At 44.1% G+C, this 23,880-nt stretch overlaps 1 long non-coding RNA gene and 1 pseudogene across 1 annotated transcript; both read left to right on the forward strand.

Moving 5' to 3' along the window:
- Positions 1 to 961: 961 nt before the first annotated feature.
- Positions 962 to 6,986, forward strand: LOC124013478. The gene is made up of 4 exons (XR_006834885.1): positions 962 to 1,117; positions 5,704 to 5,936; positions 6,033 to 6,123; positions 6,198 to 6,986. It is a non-coding gene; the product is annotated as an uncharacterized LOC124013478 (long non-coding RNA).
- LOC124013390 lies at positions 3,479 to 4,530 on the forward strand (annotated as a pseudogene).
- Positions 6,987 to 23,880: the final 16,894 nt, after the last annotated feature.

A 23,880-nucleotide genomic window follows, 5' to 3' on the forward strand; every position in this document is an offset into this window, starting at 1 on the left:
GACTCCGTGCAGCAAAACGAGACGAAGGGACTTTGCAAACGAAACTGGCCAAGTTCCTGGCCTCCTACCGAAACACCCCACATGCCACGACAAATGAAAGCCCAGCCGCACTGATGTTCGGGAGGCCTCTCCACACACAGCTGGACATCATGAAGCCAAACAGGCGTAATGAAGTGCTGAACAAACAAGCCAAGATGCTCTCCGGTGGCCGGGAGCGCCATCTCCAAACAGGACAGGAAGTGATGGTGTGAGACTACAGAAGAGGAGGGAAATGGACAAGAGGGACCGTACACACACAAACGGGATCCAGAACTTACCAGGTTCAAGTTAGCCCCGACATAATGTGGCGGCATCACATTAACATTTACATTTAAGTCATTTAGCAGACGCTCTTATCCAGAGCGACTTACAAATTGGTGCATTCACCTTATGACATCCAGTGGAACAGTCACTTTACAATTAACCAAATGCATTCCACGGAAAACAGCACAACAATCGAGAGAAACAGGCACAGAGAGCTCCTGAGAGTGACACACAGGGAACTGTAGAGGACGGTGGGTCAGTAAAGAGACCCCAGGCTGAAAGAAGGGAACGTGTCGATGAAAGTGCTGCTATAGCAGAAGCTATGATGGAACAAGCACACACTGAGGATGTTCAGGAGCCTCCAGACAATCCGAGGCGCTACCCAGAACGAAGGAACCGTCCACCAGACAGACTAGACTTATAAACAAACAAACAAAAACAAACGGTTCAAGTTCAAATTAAAAGATGCAAAATAACTACAACAAGTTCTGGGAAATGTTTCAGTTGTGGTTTGGTAAAAGTAACTCTGATTGTATAAGAGAAGGAATGTTATGTTCTGTTAATTACTGATGTCCCCTTTAAGGATGGAGTACCCTTGGTCATGCGCAGTGTTGTTCTATGTTATTCTGGTACTAACTAGTTTGAGTAAATGTGAAGCTCCAGTTCAATTGCTTGTATTCAGAGTCTTTCTTATTACATAAATAAGTACTAAGTGTTAAGACACTACACCCGGCATCAGAACTTTCCAGGCATTCCCGTGATTGACATATAGCACGTTGATTGGAATGTTGGACCCCGTGAACACTGGGTACTAGTAAGTACAACACAACCAACTAATAGCATAACACAACACACAGCTGTCTGTGTGGGTTAGCCCACATTGTTAGCCCAAATTGAATGTCATTGATTTAGGATAGCTATGTATCTATAGTTGGCTAGGTAAACACCATTACTATCTACACTAAACTAAAATATAAAAGCAACATGTTGGTACCGTGCTTCATGAGCTGGAAAATGAAATGGAGACATTTTCCATACCAACAAAAAGCTTAACTCTCAAATGTAGTGAACAAATTTGTTTACCTCACTATTAGTGAGCATTTCTCCTTTGCCAAGATACTCCATCCACCTGACAGGTGTGAAATATCAAGAAGCTGATTAAAAAGCATTCTCATTACACAGGTGTACCTTGTGCTGGGGACAATAAAATGCCACTTGAAATGTGCTGTTGTGTCACACAATGCCACAGATTCAAGTTTTGAGGGAGCATGCAATTGGCATTGCAACTGCAGAAATGTCCACCAGAGCTGTTGCCAGAGAATTTAATGTTCATTTCTCAACCATAAGCTGCCGCCAACGTCGTTTTAGAGAATTTGGCAGTACGTCCAACTGGCCTCAACCACAGACCACGTGTAACCACGCCAGCCGTGGACCTCCACATCCGGCTTCTTCACCTGGGGGATCGTATGAAGGGAGTAGGGATGCTGAGGAGTGTTTCTGTCTATAATAATGCCCTTTTGTGGGAGGAAAACACACATGCCCTCCCAGGCCCACCCATGGTTGCACCCCTGCCCAGTCATGTGAATTCCATAGATTAGTGCCTGATGAAATTAATTAAATGTAACAATTTTATTATTAGAACTGTAAATAAGTACAATTTTTTTTTTAAGTTTCATGTTGCCTTTCAGGTATTTGTTCAGTATAGCTCAAATGTAAAGTAAAAATAAGACAGAGTGTAGACACATTGATCATTGTGTCTAAATTGCTTGACGGCAAAGTTATTTTAGAAGAATCAGGTAACGTGGTCTAAGGGGGAGTAGATATCCTGATAATCTAGACCACTGCCAGTTCTACCCAAACGTGGGGTCGGGGTCCCTTAAAATGGAAACGTTTCAGACCCCTGGTAAAATCTGTAATGTTATCAAACAAATTACATATATAAAATGTTTATGGACTTTGACGTCTTTACTTTGTGTTGGAACAGCCCTAGGGGACCTACAATGGAGTGAATATGATTGTACAGCGCATTCGGAAAGTATTCAGACCCCTTGACTTTATACAAATTTTGTTACGTTACAGCCTTATTCTGAAATTGATTAAACTTGATCTACATACTACCCCATAATGACAAAGTGAAAGCAGGTTTTTAGAAATGTTTCATGTATTAAAAATAAAAATCAGATACCTTATTTACATAAGTATTCAGAACTTTTGCTATGAGACTTGAAATTGAGCTCCTGTTTCAATTGATCATCCTTAAGATGTTTCTGCAACTTGATTGTCCACCTGTGGTAAATTAAATTGATTGGACATGATTTGGAAAGGCACACAGTTGACAGAGAATGTCAGAGCAAAAACTGAGCCATGAGGTTGAAGGAATTGCCCATAGATTGCCCATAGATCTTTGAGACAGGATTGTGTAGGGGAAGGCTACCAAAAATTGTCTGCAACATTGAAAGTCCACAAGAACATAGTGGCCTCCTTCATTCTAAAGCTCCAGAGTTCCTCTGTGGAGATGGGAGAACCTTCCAGAAGGACGACCATCCTGCAGCACTTCACCAATCAGGCCTTTATGGTAGTGGCCAGACGGAAGCCACTCCTCAGTAAAATGCACATGACAGCTCGCTTGGAGTTTGCCAAAAGGCACCTAAAGGAAACAGAAACAAGATTATCTGGTCTGATTAAACCAAGATGGAACTCTTCGGCCTAAATGCCAAGCGTGAAGCATGGTGGTGGCAGCATCATGCTGTGGTAATGTTTTTCACCCGCAGGGACTGGGATACTAGTCAGGATCAAGGGAAAGATGAACGGAGCAAAGTACAGAGAGATCCTTGATGAAAACCTTCTCCAGAGCACTCAGGACCTCTGACTGGGGTGAAGGTTCACCTTCCAACAGGACAACGACCATAAGCACACAGCCAAGACAATGCAGGAGTGGTTTTTGGACAAGTCTTTGAATGTCCTTGAGTGGCCCAGCCAGAGCCCGGACTTGAACCAGATCGAACATCTCTGGAGAGACCTGAAAATAACTGTGCAGCGACGTTCACCGTCCAACCTGACAGAGCTTGAGAGGATATGCAGAGAAGAATGTATATAAAGTTTAGGAAATGCATCGCGACAACATCAGCTAGACCAGCACGACAAAATTGAATAAGATATTGCCATGTTTGAACTAGCAACAAATCCGAAATGTATTGACTAGCTTGACAGCCAGCTAAAGTTAGCTAAAAGCTCTAACTATATTGAGTAAATTCAATTTGACGAAGCATTACTAAAATGTCAGAGAAGAAAAAAGGAAAGGTCACAGAAAGCGAAGAGGAAGGGAATTTGCAAGTATCCTACATTTTCCCAATATGAAGGAGAGTGCCACGGGTCCACAGAGGGAGTCGTGGTGAGGCGTGGTATGGGCAAACACACCTCAGCCAGTGGTGTCACGTACACTGGAGAGTGGCATGATGACAAGATGAATGGCCGAGGGACTCTGGAGCATCCCTCTGGGGCCCTGTATGAAGGGGACTTCAAAGACAACATGTATCATGGCACAGGGACATACAGCTTCTCTGACGGGACCTGCGGCAGCTTCAGCAAATACTGCGGCAGCTTCAGCAAGAACAGGTTGGAGGGTGACGGGGAGTTCATCGACTCTCAGGGACTTGTTTGGATTGGAGGCTTCCACAACAAGGCAGCTCCTGGATTAAAAGTTAAACTCAGCATGTAACCCATGACATAATGTGAGATAACATAACTTTAATTCCTCTTACATTTATGAACATTTATTGAATATAGATTTAAAAAGGGGAAAAAAATATATATATATATTCAAAAGAACAAAATTAGACTCCAGTAAGAAATTTTAAAGGCACCAAATGAAATGAAACACACAATGTCCATGTTCTTCCCATAACACTCCTGCAGTGACACCTGGTCTCTTTTACTTGTAGGAAAGACTTTAGTAGTCAGCGTATGACAGTGTGGTGCACACACCTCATGGCACCGTGCAATGAATGAGTCATTGCTTTGAGTCACACAGCCAAGAGTCCTCTTTGGAGGTGCTGAAACACAGTCTGTCTGTGTGTGTGTGGCTGTGTAAGCCTCAGTTAACCAACAGTGTTAAGCTAAAACTGTTTCTACTACAGTTTATTTGGAATCTTTTAACTCTTCATAAACAGCGTACAAATCTAGATCGGTGGAGGAATCCATCAATGTTCTGTTTCTTGAACGCCAACAAGAATGTACGTAGAATGTATGCACACATGACTGTAAGTCGCTTTGGATAAAAGCGTCTGCTAAATGGCATATATTATTATTATATATTAAGAATGGTATATACAGGTGTGCCAAGCTTGTAGTGTCATACCGAAGATGGCACTCGGCTGTAATCGCCGCCAAAGGTGTTTCAACAAAGTACTGAGTACAGGGTCTGAATACTTATGTGAATGTGATATATACACTATCGTTCAAAGGTTGGGGTCAGTTCGGTGGTTGATTATCTTTGGAGAAATGCTCAATAACAGGGATGTAAACTCATTTGTGTACCAAATTTGAGAGCAATATGTTTTTTTGTGTGTATTGAACATTTCTGGGATCTTTTTTTGAGCTCATGAAACATGGGATGAACACTACATATTTTGTCATTTTTTGTTTTTTATTTATATATATATATATATATATATATATATATATGTGTATTTACCTCACAACAATTAAATGCTGATGTGGCTATCATAAATAACTACAAATGCCATGATAATCTGGACGAGACTGCCGAATCGAGTCAAAGGTAAGAATCTTTGGATTAACTATCTGTTAGCTAAATGTAGTAATTAATAAATTGGCTACATTTCTTTAAATGGACAATTCTGTGAACTGCCTCTTGCAAGTTATATAATAAAGACAATACCTGTTGGTGTCAGGTGTCAGCTAGCGATAATGGACAGGAGCTTACAGGGATTTGTAGTTTTGCATGAGGTCTACATTGATGCTATTTTTCTAATCAGAGTAGATAGTAAATATCTACCCCCCCCCCCGGGTAAAGCCTACACAAAACTCCCCTATGAGGAAAAATGGATGGTGGAAAAACAATTGGAACCATTTCCCTGTTTGACAGCCAGGTTTTATGGGTATTATGACTCCTCCACTGTGGGGTTCTATGGGAGGTGTAATGGTTTATTCTATTGGTGGTGTAGGTGGGTTTCATAGGTCTCAAATGATCTTGTTTAATGGTTTTTTGCTTAAATGTATAAAGACACACTATTGAACTTTTACTGGAATCCATTTCACTGTGTTTAATTTGTTCCTTGGGATGTTGTTCCTAGGGAATATTTAGTATATTTGTCAGATTTACTGTTTACACTTGGCTAAGAACTAGCCTGCTATAAAATACATCATATTTTTCCACAGGTTCCCATTTAATGACCATCCCAGGCTGCAGCAGTTGGTAGCAAATGTCAGGTGGATGAATTGGAAACCAACCCAACACTCTCGTCTCTGCCCATCTCTTTGAAGATGAATGTTTTGGGCATGATAACAAGAGAAAATTCTACCTCACCCCGATTTCTGTGCCCACCTTTTTTTTTCTTCGCTGAGTAGTCACAATTCCCCAGGGAAAGACAAGGAATACAGTAGGTACAGAGGTAAGTAGCTACATCGATCATGCAAAATCATCTGCTGCACAGGATAACAATTACTGTGTAAGTAGCGTAGATGAGGCTGAGGTACTTTTGTTATAGTCAGGTGCCCTCACTCAGAAGTAGTGCGGCGGCCTGGAATTGACTGGTGTCTACCTTGGCAGGACGCCGCCGAGGAGGAAGCCCTGCAGAGGTAAGATTTTTCATTGTTGTGAGTATCAGTTGTGTTCACATGCCACTCACCTGAGGTCCTCCTGTGTGTTTCAGTCTCAAAGCAACGCTGCCGCCGCTGCTGTTTTCTTGCCTCTACCAGAGAACTACATGGCTTATTACAGTGGTGCTGCAGGCCTCTGACGTCACTAGGCGATGTTCCCACACCTCAGTGGATCCAATGACGACAAACCATTGCTCTCCATCTCATTTGGCTGTGATTTTATTTTTTTGCATGCTTCTTCATTGCATAACCCTTACCCATGGCCCTTTCTTTATTGGGTGTCATTTACCTTTTGTTTTCAGATGCCACTTAACTGAGTTCTGCCTGTGTGTTCCAGCTAAAATTGGTAATCGCATGCCAGTTCCAGGCCAGCTGCTGTTGATTCCTTGCCTCTACTAGAGAGCTACCTTGCTGACTACATGCCGCTGATGTCACCAGGCGATGTTCCCAAACCTCAGCTGAGCAAAGGATCCAATACCGACAAACCATGCTGGAGATCTTCAATGGCACAGTAGTACAGCTTCTTGGTTAAATACGAATTCTTTACTCTCTACAGTTGGATTGACAATGGTGCTTGTGTGCATCTAAAATGTTTTATGATCTTTGATGAGAGCCATCATCATATGGCTTTAGAAGTACAACACTGTGATCTAAGTGACCTTTGTGGAAAGCCTAGATATGGAATAGCTTGGATGTCATCAGACTTTTGGGCAAGTCATGATGAGGTTAAATGATGTCCTCTGTCTTTCTCACTCCTATCCTCTCTGTCACCCCTCTCCTCTCTCTCTCTTCTGTGCTCTCCCCTGTCTCCTCAAATCAAATCAAATTTTATTGGCCACATACACATGGTTAGCAGATGTTAATGTGAGTGTAGCGAAATGCTTATGCTTCTAGTTCCGACCATGCAGTAATATCTAACAAGTAATCTAACAATTTCACAACAACTACCTTAAACACACAAGTGTAAAGGAATGAATAAGAATGTGTACATATAAATATATGGATGAGCTATGGCTGAACGGCATAGGCAAGATGCAGTAGATGGTGGAGTACAGTATATCCATATGAGATGAGTAATGTAGAGTATGTGAACATTATATAATGTGGAATTGTTTAAAGTGACTAGTGATACATTTATTACATCCCATTTTTTATTATTAAAGTGGCTAGTGATTTGAGTCAGTATGTTGGCAGCAGCCACTCAATGTTAGTGATGGCTGTTTAACAGTCTGATGGCTTTGCGATAGAAGTTGTTTTTCAGTCTCTCGGTCCCAGCTTTAATGCACCTGTACTGACCTCGCCTTCTGGATGAAAATGGGGTGAACAGGCAGTGGCTCGGGTGGTTGTTGTCCTTGACAATGTTTTTGACCTTCCTGTGACATCGGGTGGTGTAGGTGTCCTGGAGCGCAGGTAGTTTCCCCATGGTGATGCGTTGTGCAGACGGGACCACCCTCTGGAGAGCCTTGCAGTTGATGGCGGTGCAGTTGCCGTACCAGGCGGTGATACAGCCCAACAGGATGCTCTCGATTGTGCATCTGTAAAAGACTTGTAATAGGTGCGCCTCGACAAGGACGGAGGGGGGGAGGGAAGACGAACGGGGTGCTAAGAAAGGGCTTAACACAGGAGACATGGAAGACAGGATGGACGCGACGAAGATGAGCTTGACGGGATTGACGACCTGGGAGACACGGAACTCAAGGACCAATGTGGAAAGCCAACGAGTCAACTCTTAATCCTGCGTTTGTGAGTGTTTTTGTTAACAAGCCAAATTTCTCTAGCCTCCTGAGGCGCTGTTGCTCCTTCTTCACCACGCTGTCTGTGTGGGTGGACCATTTCAGTTTGCCCGTGATGTGTACACTGAGGAACTTAAACCTTTTCCACTACTGTCCCGTCGATGTGTATAAGGGGGTGCTGCCTCTGCTGTTTCCTGAAGTCCACGATCATCTCCTTTGTTTTGTTGACATTGAGTGTGAGGTTATTTTCCTGACACCACACTTCGAGGGCCCTAACCTCCTCCCTGTAGGCCGTCTCGTCATTGTTGGTAATCAAGCCTACCACTGTAGTGTCGTCTGCAAACTTGATGATTGAGTTGCCATGGCCACGCAGTCATGGGTGAACAGGGAGTACAGGAGAGGGCTGAGAACGCACCCTTGTGGGGCCCCAGCGTTGAGGATCAGCGGGGTGGAGATGTTGTTTCCTACCTTCACCACCTGAGGGCGCCCCTTCAGAAAGTCCATGATACTGGAACGTGCTGAACATGAATCTCGATGACGGAGAAATAAGCAAAATGTTCAGAAGAACATCATTAACAAAAGGCCATGGGCTCAGTCTCAAAGCCAACTAGATGCCTGAAAACCGTTGACATAAGGAAGCGGCTCTTTCGTGGCCACAGTTGCATAGGGTGGGGTCGAGTTTGGAGGGTACTATGGTGTTAAATGACGAGCTGTAATCGCTGAACAGCATTCTTACATAGGTATTCTTCTTTTCCAGATGGGTTAGGGCAGTGTGATTGTGTCGTCTGTGGACATATTTTGGTGGTAAGCAAATTGGAGTGGGTCTAGGGTGTCAGGTAGGGAGGAGGTGATATGATCCTTGACTAGTCTCTCAAAGCACTTAATGTTGACGGAAGTGAGTGCTACGGGGCGATAGTCATTTAGCTCAGTTACCTTAGCTTTCTTGTGAACAGGAACAATGGTGGTCTTCTTGAAGCATGTGAGAACAGCAGACTGGGATAAGAATTGATTGAATATGTCCATAAACACACCAGCCAGCTGGTCTGTGCATGCTCTAAGGATGCTGATAGGGATGCCGTCTAGGCCGGCAGCCCTGCGACGGTTAACACGTTTAAATGTTTTAATCACATTGGCTGCAGGCGGTGATCCTCTGTTCCCTCTCCTTATTCGAGATGAATCCCTCCCAGCTGCATGGGCTCAGTCTCAAAGCCAGAGGGAGATGGTTGCGATGCGGAGCAGGAAACACCGTTGATGCGAGCTCTTTTCCACGAGCCCGGTGACGAAGATCTTCCCGTCGTTCTATGCGGATGGCGAGAGGAGAGCTGGAATCTGTTAGAGCAATCAGCCCTTGCCTCCCAGATAGCTGTGCCCCATTCTCGAGCCCGGCCAGGTAAATGACGAAAGCAACTCCGAGCTCTCTCTCTAGAGTATGTGTGGGGTTGGAGAGAACACAATCTCACACCGCAGTGAAGGAGGACCCAAACGCGACTCTGGAACTCCTGAGGCGTAGTTTGAGACATGGTGTTCTGAAGAAGCATTCAAAACCGACGGTTTGGTAGCGGGCCGTGTCAGTGGCACTGTATTGTCCTCAAAATGAGCAAAGAAGTAAAGAAGTTGTTTAGTTTGTCTGGGAGCAAGACATCAATGTCCGCGACGGGGTTGGATTTCTTTTTGTAATCCGCGATTCACTGTAGACACTGTCACATACGTCTTGTGTCTGAGCCGTTGAATTGCGACTCTACACTGTCTCTATACTGATGCTTAGCTTGTTTGATTGCCTTGGAGAGGGAATAGCTACACTGTTTGTATTCGGTCATGTTTCCAGTTGCCTTGCCATGATTAAAAGCAGTGGTTCGCACTTTAGTTTTACTCGAATGCTGCCATCAATCCAGGTTTCTGGTTGGGAAGGTTTTAATAGTCACTGTGGGTACAACATCACCGATGCACTTGCAAATAAACTCTCTCACCGAATCCGCATATACATCAATGTTGTTGTCTGAGGCGATCCGGAACATGTCCCAATCCACACGATCAACGCAATTTTGAAGCGTGGAATCAGATTGTTCGGACCAGCGTTGAACAGTCCTGAGCAAGGGCATTTCCTGTTTTAGTTTATGTCTATAGGCTGGGAGCAACAAAATGGAGTCGTGGTCAGATTTGCCGGAAAGGAGGGCGAGGAAGTGCTTTGTATGCGTCGCAGAAGTTAGTGTAGCATTGATCCAAAATTTTGCCAGCCCGGGTCGCGCATTCGATATGCTGATATAATTTAGGGAGCCTTGTTTTCAGATTAGCCTTGTTAAAAAATCCCCAGGTTCAATAAATGCAGCCTCAGGATACAGTGAGGGAAAAAAGTATTTGATCCCCTGCTGATTTTGTACGTTTGCCCACTGACAAAGAAGTCATCCGTCTATAATTTTAATGGTAGGTTTAATTGAACAGTGAGAGACAGAATAACAACAACAAAATCCAGAAAAATGCATGTCAAAAATGTTATAAATTGATTTGCATTTTAATGAGGGAAATAAGTATTTGACCCCTCTGCAAAACATGACTTAGTACTTGGTGGCAAAACCCTTGTTGGCAATCACAGAGGTCAGACGTTTCTTGTAGTTGGCTACCAGTTTTGCACACATCTCAGGAGGGATTTTGTCCCACTCCTCTTTGCAGATCTTCTCCAAGTCATTAAATCAGCATGGGATCAAATACTTTTTTCCCTCACTGTATGTGGTTTCCCGTTTACATAGAATCCAATGAAGTTCTTTCAGGGCCGTTGATGTGTCTGCTTGGGGGGATATACACGGCTGTGATTATAATCGAAGAGAATTCTCTTGGTAGATAATGTGGTCGGCATTTGATTGTAAGGAATTCTAGGTCAGGTGAACAAAAGGACTTGAGTTCCTGTATGTTGTTATGATCACACCATGACTCGTTAATCATAAGGTATTCAACCCCGCCCTTCTTCTTACCAGAGAGGTGTTTGTTGCTGTCGGCGTGATGCCTGAAGCTACTCTGATAACATATCCCAATTGAGCCATATTTCAGTGAAACAGTGTCACGCCCTGACCGTAGTATTCTTTGTTTTCTTTATTGTTTTGGTTAGGTCAGGGTGTGACATGTGTGATGTATGTGTTTTTTGTACTGTCTGAGGGTTTTGTAGGTTTATGGGGTTGTTTACCATCTAGGTGTTTATATATGCCTATGGTTGCCTAGATTGGTTCTCAATTAGAGGCAGGTGTATATCGTTGCCTCTGATTGGGAACCATATTTAGGCAGCCATCCTCTTTGGGTATTTTGTGGGTTATTGTCTATGTTATGTTGCCCGTTAGCTCAGTGTTTCGTTAGCGGTCACGTTCATCTTATCGTTTTGTTTAAGTGTTCTTCGTGTTCTTCCTTCAATAAAGAAGAATGTATTCTAACCACACTGCGCTTTGGTCTACTCCATACGACGATCGTGACAAACAGAGAATGTTACAATCTCTGACGTCTCTCTGGAAGGGAAGTCTTGCTCGAATTTTGTATACCTTGTAGTCAAGAGACTGGACATTGGCGAGTAGCATACTCAGGAGCGGTGAGCGACGAGCCTGTCTACGGAGCCTGACCAGTAGACCTCTCCGTCTGCCCCTTCTGCAGAGCCGTTGTTTTGGGTCGCCTACTGGGATCCGATCCATTGTCCTGGGTGGTGGTCCAAACAGAGAATCCGCTTCAGGAAAGTTGTATTCCTGGTCGTAATGTTGGTAAGTTGACGTTGCTCTTATATCCAATAGTTCCTCCCGGCTGTATGTAATAAGACTCTACAGGCAGGACGTGGATATTGCAGCCCTCCTGATAAAGTTAAAAGTGTTCAGTATTCTCTGATTCTTAACATGATTTTTGCTCATAATGGTAGATATGGTGGATATCCTCTTAAGACTCTAGGGGCAGTATTTCATTTTTGGATAAAAAGACGTGCCCGTTTTAAGCGCAATATTTTGTCACGAAAAGATGCTCGACTATGCTTGGAATTGATAGTTTTGGAAAGAAGACACTCTGACGTTTCCAGAACTGCAACGATTTTCACTGTGAGTGCCTTAGACCAAAAGCTACAGGCAAAACCAAGATGTTTGAGCGACCAAGAAATGAACAGGATTTCTGAAGGTACGTTTTCTATGATCGCCTTATATGGCTGTGAATGCGACAGGAATGAACGGACACTTTCTAGCATTTCCCCAAGGTGTCTGCAGCATTGTGACGTATTTGTAGGCATATCATTGGAAGATTGACCATAAGGAACTACATTTACCAGGGGTCCCGCACGGTGTCTGTGTGGAAATTGGTGCGCAAAAGTCAGCTACCAGTATTTTTCCATCCGAATCAGAGAAGAATGCAGGCTTCCAGGGACGGCATTTCAATGAAGAGATATATGACAAAACACCTTGAGGATTGATTCAAACAACGTTTTCCATGTTTCAGTCGATATTATGGAGTTAATTCGGAAAAAAGTTTGACATGTAGGTGACTGAATTTTCGGTTAGTTTCGGTAGCCAAATGCATAGTAACAAAACGGAACGTTGTGTCCTACACAAGAATCTTTCAGGAAAAACTGGACATCTGCTATGTAACTGAGAGTCTCCTCATTGAAACATCTGAAGTTCTTCAAAGGTAAATTATTTTATTTGATCCCTTTGCTGGTTTTTGTGAATATGTTGCGTGCTAAATGCTAACGCTAAATGCTAAGCTAGCTATCACCACTCTTACACAAATGATTGATTTTCTCTGGTTCTAAAGCATATTTTGAAAATCTGAGACGACAGGATTGTTAAGAAAAGGATAAGCTTGAGAGCAGGCATGTTTATTTCATTTCATTTGCGATTTTTAGAAATCGCTAACATTGCGTTATGGTAATGAGCTTGAGGCTGTAATAACGAGACCGCATGCGGGATGGGGCGGACTATGAGGATATACAGTTGAAGTCGGAAGTTTACATACTTAGGTTGGAGTCATTAAAACTCGTTTTTCAACCACTCCTGTCATGTTTTGTCTTATATCATCTTGTCATTTTGCTTCCCCATTCTATTCGTTTCCCTCTGCTGGTCTTATTTGGTTCTTTCCCTCCTTCTATCCCTCTCTCTCCCCCTCCCTCTCTCACTCTCTCGCTCTCTCTTCTCTCTATCGTTCCGTTCCTGCTCCCAGCTGTTTCCTATTCCCCTAATCATCATTTAGTCTTCCCACACCTGTTCCCGATCCTTTCCCCTGATTAGAGTCCCTATTTATTCCTTTGTGATCCGTTCCTGTCCCGTCGGTTCCTTGTTTTGTATTCACCATGCTGTGATTGTGTTTCGCCCTGTCCTGTCGTGTTTTTTGCCTTCATCAGATGCTGCGTGTGAGCAGGTGGCTCTATCAACTACGGCCTGCGCCTACCCGAAGCGACCTGCAGTCTGTGGCCGCTTCTCTAGTTATTCCCCTCTACAGACTAGAGGATTTTTGTTATTCCCTGTTTGGATTTAAATAAACTCTGTTTCTGTTAAGTCGCTTTTGGGTCCTCTATCACCTGCATGACAGAAGGAACCGACCAAGGAATGGACCCAGCGACTTCAGACGCTCGTTACACTGCCGTCGAGATCCAAGGAGCCATGCTCGGCAGACACGAGCAGGAATTGTCTGCTGCTCGCCATGCCGTGGAGAACCTGGCCGCTCAGGTTTCCGACCTCTCTGGACAGTTCCAGAGTCTACGTCTCGTGCCACCTGTTACTTCCTGGCCTGCCGAGCCTCCAGAACCTAGGGTTAATAACCCACCTTGCTACTCCGGGCAGCCCACTGAGTGCCGCTCCTTTCTCACGCAGTGTGAGATTGTGTTCTCTCTCCAACCCAACACATACTCTAGAGAGAGAGCTCGGGTTGCTTACGTCATTTCACTCCTTACTGGCCGGGCTCGAGAATGGGGCACAGCTATCTGGGAGGCAAGGGCTGATTGCTCTAACAAGTTCCAGAACTTTAAAGAGGAGATGATTCGGGTTTTTGACCGTTCAGTTTTTGGTAGGGAGGCTTCTAGGGCCCTGGCTTCCTTATGCCAAGGTGAACGGTCCATAACGGATTATTCTATTGAGTTTCGCACTCTTGCTGCCTCTAGTGAGTGGAACGAGCCGGCGCTGCTCGCTCGTTTTCTGGAGGGACTCCACGCAGTGGTTAAGGATGAGATTCTCTCCCGGGAGGTTCCTTCAGATGTGGACTCTTTGATTGCTCTCGCCATCCGCATAGAACGACGGGTAGATCTTCGTCACCGGGCTCGTGGAAGAGAGCTCGCATCAACGGTGTTTCCCTGCTCCGCATCGCAACCATCTCCCTCCTCTGGCTTTGAGACTGAGCCCATGCAGCTGGGAGGGATTCGCTTCTCGACTAAGGAGAGGGAACGGAGGATCACCAACCGCCTGTGCCTCTATTGCGGAGTTGCTGGACATTTTGTTAATTCATGTCCAGTAAGAGGCCAGAGCCCATCAGTAAGCGGAGGGCTACTGGTGAGCGCTACTACTCTGGTCTCTTCATCTAGATCTTGTACTACTATGTCGGTCCATCTACGCTGGACCGGTTCGGGTGCTACATGCAGTGCCTTGATTGACTCTGGGGCTGAGGGTTGTTTCATGGACGAAGCATGGGTTCGGAAACATAACATTCCTTTCAGACCGTTAGACAAGCCTACGCCCATGTTTGCCTTAGATGGTAGTCATCTTCCCAGTATCAAATTTGAGACACTACCTTTAACTCTCACAGTATCTGGTAACCACAGTGAGACTATTTCTTTTTTGATTTTCCGTTCACCGTTTACTCCTGTTGTTTTGGGTCATCCCTGGCTAGTATGTCATAATCCTTCTATTAATTGGTCTAGTAATTCTATCCTATCCTGGAACGTTTCTTGTCATGTGAAGTGTTTAATGTCTGCCATCCCTCCTGTTTCTTCTGTCCCTACTTCTCAGGAGGAACCTGGCGATTTGACAGGAGTGCCGGAGGAATATCATGATCTGCGCACGGTCTTCAGTCGGTCCCGAGCCAACTCCCTTCCTCCTCACCGGTCGTATGATTGTAGTATTGATCTCCTTCCGGGGACCACTCCCCCTCGAGGTAGACTATACTCTCTGTCGGCTCCCGAACGTAAGGCTTTTCGAGGATTATTTGTCTGTGTCTCTTGACGCCGGTACCATAGTGCCTTCTTCTTCTCCGGCCGGGGCGGGGTTCTTTTTTGTTAAGAAGAAGGACGGTACTCTGCGCCCCTGCGTGGATTATCGAGGGCTGAATGACATAACGGTTAAGAATCGTTATCCGCTTCCCCTTATGTCATCAGCCTTCGAGATTCTGCAGGGAGCCAGGTGCTTTACTAAGTTGGACCTTCGTAACGCTTACCATCTCGTGCGCATCAGAGAGGGGGACGAGTGGAAAACGGCGTTTAACACTCCGTTAGGGCATTTTGAGTACCGGGTTCTGCCGTTCGGTCTCGCCAATGCGCCAGCTGTTTTTCAGGCATTAGTTAATGATGTTCTGAGAGACATGCTGAACATTTTTGTTTTTGTCTATCTTGACGATATCCTGATTTTTTCTCCGTCACTCGAGATTCATGTTCAGCACGTTCGACGTGTTCTACAGCGCCTTTTAGAGAATTGTCTCTACGTAAAGGCTGAGAAGTGCTCTTTTCATGTCTCCTCCGTTACTTTTCTCGGTTCCGTTATTTCCGCTGAAGGCATTCAGATGGATTCCGCTAAGGTCCAAGCTGTCAGTGATTGGCCCGTTCCAAGGTCACGTGTCGAGTTGCAGCGCTTTTTAGGTTTCGCTAATTTCTATCGGCGTTTCATTCGTAATTTCGGTCAAGTTGCTGCCCCTCTCACAGCTCTTACTTCTGTCAAGACGTGTTTTAAGTGGTCCGGTTCCGCCCAGGGAGCTTTTGATCTTCTAAAAGAACGTTTTACGTCCGCTCCTATCCTCGTTACTCCTGACTTCACTAGACAATTCATTGTCGAGGTTGACGCTTCAGAGGTAGGCGTGGGAGCCATTCTATCCCAGCGCTTCCAGTCTGACGATAAGGTTCATCCTTGCGCTTATTTTTCTCATCGCCTGTCGCCATCTGAGCGCAACTATGATGTGGGTAACCGTGAACTGCTCGCCATCCGCTTAGCCCTAGGCGAATGGCGACAGTGGTTGGAGGGGGCGACCGTTCCTTTTGTCGTTTGGACAGACCATAAGAACCTTGAGTACATCCGTTCTGCCAAACGACTTAATGCCCGTCAAGCTCGTTGGGCGTTGTTTTTCGCTCGTTTCGAGTTTGTGATTTCTTACCGTCCGGGTAGCAAGAACACCAAGCCTGATGCCTTATCCCGTCTGTTTAGTTCTTCTGTGGCTTCTACTGATCTCGAGGGGATTCTTCCTTATGGGCGTGTTGTCGGGTTGACAGTCTGGGGAATTGAAAGACAGGTTAAGCAAGCACTCACGCACACTGCGTCGCCGCGCGCTTGTCCTAGTAACCTCCTTTTCGTTCCTGTTTCCACTCGTCTGGCTGTTCTTCAGTGGGCTCACTCTGCCAAGTTAGCTGGTCATCCCGGTGTTCGAGGCACTCTTGCGTCTATTCGCCAGCGCTTTTGGTGGCCGACTCAGGAGCGTGACACGCGCCGTTTCGTGGCTGCGTGTTCAGACTGCGCGCAGAAGAAGTCTGGTAATTTTTTTCTGCTTCTGCTCCTGGTCTTGCTGGGTCTCAGTCTGTTCCCTGCCATCGCATCTCTCCTGTTCTTGTTCCTGCCCTTGCTGTGTCTCAGTCTGTCCCTAGTTCTATTTTTTTTTTTTTTAGAGTAGTACCCTAGTTTCCCTTTTATCGTTTTTCGTTACGGTCCTGAGGAGAGGAGTTGGGTTCTTTCTCGGGACGTGCTGGACCGTTTGATCTATGATTTCCTCCGTTGCCGCCAGTGTTCCTCCTCGAGAGCGCCAGGAGGCGCTCGGTGAGTGGGGGGGTACTGTCATGTTTTGTCTTATATCATCTTGTCATTTTGCTTCCCCATTCTATTCGTTTCCCTCTGCTGGTCTTATTTGGTTCTTTCCCTCCTTCTATCCCCTCTCTCCCCCTCCCTCTCTCACTCTCTCGCTCTCTCTTCTCTCTATCGTTCCGTTCCTGCTCCCAGCTGTTTCCTATTCCCCTAATCATCATTTAGTCTTCCCACACCTGTTCCCGATCCTTTCCCCTGATTAGAGTCCCTATTTATTCCTTTGTGATCCGTTCCTGTCCCGTCGGTTCCTTGTTTTGTATTCACCATGCTGTGATTGTGTTTCGCCCTGTCCTGTCGTGTTTTTTGCCTTCATCAGATGCTGCGTGTGAGCAGGTGGCTCTATCAACTACGGCCTGCGCCTACCCGAAGCGACCTGCAGTCTGTGGCCGCTTCTCTAGTTATTCCCCTCTACAGACTAGAGGATTTTTGTTATTCCCTGTTTGGATTTAAATAAACTCTGTTTCTGTTAAGTCGCTTTTGGGTCCTCTATCACCTGCATGACAACTCCACAAATTTCTTGTTAACGAACTATAGTTTTTGCAAGTCGGTTAGGACATTACTTTGTGCATGACACAAGTAATTTTTCCAACAATTTATAGACAGATTATTTCACTTATAATTCACTGTATCACAATTTCAGTTGGTCAGAAGTTGACATACACTAAGTTGACTGTGCCTTTAAATAGCTTGGAAAATGCCAGAAAATTATGCCATGGTGTTAGAAGCCTCTGATTGGCTAATTGACATCATTCGAGTCAATTGGAGGTGTACCTGTGGATGTATTTCAAGGCCTACCTTTAAACGCATATTGTAGACATCCACAAGTCTGGTTCACTCTTGGGAGCAATTTCCAAACGCCTGAAGGTACCACATTAATCTAAACAATAGTACGTAATTATAAACACCATGGGACCACACAGCCATCATAGCGCTCAGGAAGGAGACGCATTCTGTCTCCTAGAGATGAACGCACTTTGGTGCGAAAAGTGCAAATCAATCCCAGAACAAGAGCAAATGACCTTGTGAAGATGCTGGAGGAAACAGGTACAAAAGTATCTATATCCACAGTTAAACGAGTTCTATATTGACATAACCTGAAAGGCTGCTCAACAAGGAAGAAGCCACTGCCATAAAAAATGCCAGTCTACGGTTTGCAACTGCACATGGGAAGAAAGATTGTACTTTTTGGAGAAATGTCGTCTGGTCTGATAGAACTGTTTGGCCATAATGACCCTTGTTATGTTTGGAGGAAAAAGGTGGAGGCTTGCAAACCGAAGAACACCATCCCAACCGTGAAGCACGGGGGTGGCATTATCATGTTGTGGGGTTGCTTTGCTGCAGGTGGGACTGGTCCACGTCACAAAATAGATGGCATCATGAGAAAATAAAATTATGTGGATATATTGAAGCAACATCTCAAGACATCAGCCAGGAAGTTGAAGCTTGGTCGCAAATGGGTCTTCCAAATGGACAGTGACCCCAAGTATACTTTCAAAGTTGTGGCAAAAGGACTTTAGGACAACAGAGTCAAGGTATTGGACTGGCCATCACAAAGCCCTGACCTTAACCCCATAGAACATTTGTGGGCAGAACTGAAAAAGCTTGTGCGAGCAAGGAGGCCTACAAACCTGACTCAGTTACACCAGCTCTGTCAGGAGGAATGTCCAAAATTCACCCAACTTATTGTGGGAAGCTTGTGGAAGGCTACCCAAAACGTTTGACCCAAGTTAAACAATTTAAAGGCAATGCTACCAAATACTAATTGTGTGTATGTAAACTTGTGACCGACTGGGATTGTGATGAAAGAAATAAAAGCTTAAATAAATCCTTCCCTCTAACATTATTCTGACATTTCACATTCTTACAATAAAGTGGTGATCCTAACTGATCTAAGACAGGGAAGTTTTACTAGGATTAAAGTTCAGGAATTGTGAAAAACTGAGTTTAAATATATTTGGCTAAGGTGTATGTAACCTTCCAACTTCAGCTGTTTAGATGTGTGATATATTTCTAGTTGCACAAATGTCTTACTTACAATGACGTAGTCTGCTCACTATAATTTCCATCCAGTATATTTTTTACACGCATGCCTGGGGAACCCCTTAACTCCTCCTCCTTCTGGCTTCTCATATCCGTGCCCTGTTGATGGACACTATGCCCCCAGATGCAGAGAAGAGCCATCACCAGTTCAGCTCATCAAACTGTCAAATATCTGTAAGGGACAACAGACATTGCTCAATTTCCCTTGATTTGGCCTGTTTGCTACCCAGCCGAACAGATTAACGTTTTTACGCACAAATCCTTTCGCTGTTGTATTTTCACATTTTGTGTGTGTTTCTTAGAAGCTGGAAGGTTAGTTGGTGGGCTGTTCTGAAGTTTAAACATTTTTATTGTTTAATATCTGCTCATAATTGGTTATTTATTACATATGAATAGACTGTGGAATTTCACTCTAGTATGACTGGTCGGAGAGTTACTAAACAGTCTCCTGTAGTCATGTGAAGTGCAGTTCCTCCTCCACCAATCCCTCAGGGCTGCAATGTTAAACAGCGGAGCCAGGACAGCGGAGTCAATCACCACCTTCTGGAGACACCTGAAACCCCACCTCTTTAAGGAATACCTAGGATAGGATAAGTAATCCCTCTCACCCCCCTTTAAGATTTAGATGCACTATTGTAAAGTGACTGTTCCACTGGATGTCATAAGGTGAATGCACCAATTTGTAAGTCGCTCTGGATAAGAGCATCTGCTAAATGACTTAAATGTAAATGTAAATGTAAACGTCCAACTCCATTCTCTTATATCAACTGACACCGGACCAGCAGCAGTCGGTAAGTAACCTGACCCCACTGGAGGTCTTGATGGCATTTGTGTAGAACAAGAAAGAAAACAATCAGGTGACTTTATTGAACTATTTACTGATAACGTGTAGAAGCAGATTAGCATGTAGTTTACATCAGGGTGCACAACCTTTCACTTCTGTAAGGGGTTCTTTATCTTGTCCTTTTTACTCTGATGCAGCACTTGTTTTTGAATAGCAGAACAGAAATAAAGTACCCCGTGCCGTACTCATGTTGAAAAGGCAGGTCGAAGAGATCTCTTTGCAGGGGTTAGAAAGTATGGACCCCGTAATATCACAGCAAACAGTATATCTGATTTCACTCCTAATATTTGTTTGCCATAACTCACAATGTCAGTGGCTCTGTAAATATATAATGTTGTGATCATCTTCTAGAATCCTGGAGTTTGAATATTATACTTCTTGTACATAAAACCTTTATCAAATACTGTATAATTTTGAATTTGTGTACATGTTATACACTAGGTAACCTTATTGATTAGCTGGGACACAGATCAAATTATTAACAGGCAAATCGTCACTGCAGAACTTTTGCAGAAACTTTTCACAAATGTTTCATTGTGTAACAAGTATCTATTGTTATGATTGCATTGTGGTGAATAGAACATATACAAATTCAAGGGCTCCTGAAGTACACATATAGAGCCAGCTAGAGTAAGTTTGATTTAGTCCTCAATAAGTTACTTGCATACAACTTGTATGTTTAGAGTGCATGGTTGTGGTCCCCACCAGTGGTGCTGCAAAAGCAGATTTCCCCTCCCCTACTTATCACATTCACGCAGATTCACATCCAGAAACAATGGCAGAATGGCCAAAAGCTTCCTGCGCTCATGCCTGTGATGTTGCTGCTCATGCACGCACTCCGGTACTAGTGCACAGGCAGAGTAGTCCCAGTAAAACTGGAACTAGAAAGTTTGGCGTATGCGACCATTAGTAGATTTCGATGAAAACGGTTGGAGGTTGTCTCGTTCTTATTATAGCTCAGTGATGGGTATGTGCAAATACCATTCACCAATGCACTTTGCAAGTCTTCTTTAGGGGTCAGCTGAATGGTTTATGCTGGTCTACGGACTTCACGCAATACCTGATTTACAAGTTTTGAAGATATTGCTAACACCACAAAAATGTCTGGTGGGGATGGCCATCTGACCCATTGACCTCAGCAGCGCTCGATGAGCCAATGCTATCTTTTGGAAATGATAGAGTGCTCAAGGATTTCCCAGTCTGTTTTGTGATTGAAGACTTGAGGAAGATCTCAATTGCGTACTCCTCACATCCTCTCTCCTGTGGGTTTATTGCCATCACCAACTGGATGGGGTTAAAAAGATTAAAAGAAAATCTATACGTGATAGGGAAAACGAATCCACCCCAAATAAAATAGTACACTGACAAAAACAAAACTCCCACTTCTTCCATCCTTCAAATCTCCATATCTCTCTTCTCAGGGCCTGTTCTAGGGCCCTGAGTAGGGTACGGATTGTGACAATACTCCGTGTATCTCCTCCACCGTGAAGTCTTTCAGTCCCAGAAACCTTTCTGCCGAATCAACAATGATCTCTATTTCCCTGGACTTCCTCTCCATCTTGGCAGTGCAATTAATCACCATAGCTATAAAGGCCACAAAGTCCACCTTTAAAATAGCCGGGTCCTGATGTGGAAAGGCAACCTCAGCAGCCTGCAGTGAAGGCCACCATCATGGACTCTTCAGGAGCACCATTCAACCCTCAACCTTTTTAACAGCTGCTGAAAATGAAATGCTCTGTGCAGCCCTGACTTTGGCCACCTCATTCTCTTTCACCCTTGTTGGGCATTCCAAAAACATGGCTTCATTTTTCCCACCACAATTGCAACATTTTCATCACTTTTAAAACACATATGAGCTCGGCTTCCCCCTTCTGTAAACACTTGGAACATGTCCAAAAGCTTTACAGTGATCACACTGCATTGTTCTTTGGATAAATGCTTATACTCTAGTTTATACAACCAACTGCACTTGAGGGAGAGACTCCATATTAGAAAACAAAATAACAAATACTCATCACTTTTTCTTTATTCACCACACGAGTCATCCGACATGCATCAATTCATCCAAGAATATTTTTAATCTCTGCAACATCGACCAGATATTAACCCCTTTGGCGTTGCCCTGTTCCTGAAGAGACACACACGACATGTCTAAGTTTTCAAATCGGTTGATCCTCAGAAGTACAAAAGATCTTAACAAGCCCGCCTCTCGTGATCCTCAAAGCCTTCACTTTACCCTGTATGCTCTCCAACAGATTTGATATATCAAATGGATTCTTCAAGATAGGATTACCAATCAGCTGTTCCTCATTAACAAACCATAACCCTATAACATTCTCACCACTGTATGCTACTTTGCTCCATTCTTTTAGACAATAGTCCAATTCTTCATGATTCTACCGCCATTAGATTCAAGATCCACATCTGCGTCCAATTCCGCCATATTTTCCTTCTTGTCAAAAAACCTAGCATCCTCGTCACATTTGAGGAGGTCAGAGGGGTGCGATCTCTGGCTTTCTCATCCAATGGGTTTTGAGAAGGAGAAAGGTAAGAGGATGTGAGGAGTATGCAATTGAGATCTTCCCCTAGTCAAAACCAGACTTCTTAATTGAACAAGAGCCACGGGGCGACACTACTTCAAGTCAGGCTGGGTGATGTCACCGCATGATGCTCGCGCTGGCTCCCGGCTAACCAGCTAACCAGGTATAGTGATACTGTCAGCAACCAAGTTTATAGAGTTTAGGACTCTTACGCAATACTCTAAATACACAGGTTATTTAATTCTGTTTGGAGCAAGTAACCCAGACAAGAGGCTGATACTGGAGTAAAATACCTATTTAAATGTATGTGAATGTCCCTAAAGGTCTGTGGTACAAAACCAAGAATGAAAAGTCCTGAGCTGTTCAACACTCCCCGCTCTATGGTGTCCGGTCGGCCCAAGGAGTGCTGTCGGTAATGGCTGTCCTCCAAGAAGCGGCCTCTGGGGGGGTTCAGAGTTCTAGGGAAGTCGTGTCAAGGGTGCTGAAAATGTCCACATAAAAATTGGTGAAAGAGAAAACTGGGGACAGTAGGCTGTCTCACAATTGCTGGGTACCTCCTGTCTTAATGCTGTGACACTTAAACTTGACTATTATCTCTAATTTATCAAAAACAATACCGGATACAGAATAAATGTCAGTTCAAAATGCTTGCTCGCACCCAGCCACCCACAAACACAGCAGTCCCACCAGCAACTCCACCACCAGCGATAGCCTACAGCCAGGGCTGTGCACAGACTTTTCAGTGGGTACTCTGTGTAAAAGCTGCTTTCTTGAGATTAAGGTATTTTAGTTATTTGTAACCCATATATTGTTGTTAGGGAAATTACTTTACTGTTAGATAAAGTTGGCAACTATAAGTTGCATAGTACCAAATGACAAGAGGTAAAACATTTATCTCCCAAAGGCTATGAGAAACACACATCTGTGAAATGGGAGGAACTTTCGTTGCTTTTTAGTTACATGTGAGAAAAGCACAGAGTAGGCGAAACCGTACCTGGTATATCAAGAAGTATTTCAAGGTCCGCTCCTATGTTCTCGGTTCCAAAATGAGCTCTTGAAATCTGTTACATTACTCGCTCCTTGATCTTCCTCTTTTTGATATGATGGTAAAAATACAAACTGTCATGCTAATTCTGTCTGTGCACCAAGAAGCAATTTGATGCATGGTCAATTTTCTGTTGAAGAAAAATCCCCTTTATAATAAACCCATAATAACATTTGCGATGTGGCATGCGTTACAGTTAAGCAGAGTTGTTTATAGGATTTCCACACATGGGGATTTTTTTTTACCGAGGTCCTGAAATTTTGTTTGCCTTTTAAAAATGCATTTCATGCAATTCTACAGAATTTACATGACAGAAGGAAGTAGCTGAATCTTTTTTAATACCACACAAATGACTGAAATAAGTGGCTGCTCAGACACTGACATCAATCTGGTCTTGAATTCAAACAAACAATAGCCCAGGACAGTGAAGCGACACATAGATAGTGTATATTGCAGAGTGTACAAAACATTATGGACACCTGTATATTGAGGTCACTTGTTAAATCCACTTCAATCAGTGTAAATAAAGGGTAGGAGA

The sequence above is a fragment of the Oncorhynchus gorbuscha genome, linkage group LG01 (assembly GCF_021184085.1).
Source record: "Oncorhynchus gorbuscha isolate QuinsamMale2020 ecotype Even-year linkage group LG01, OgorEven_v1.0, whole genome shotgun sequence".
Lineage (NCBI taxonomy): Eukaryota > Metazoa > Chordata > Actinopteri > Salmoniformes > Salmonidae > Oncorhynchus > Oncorhynchus gorbuscha.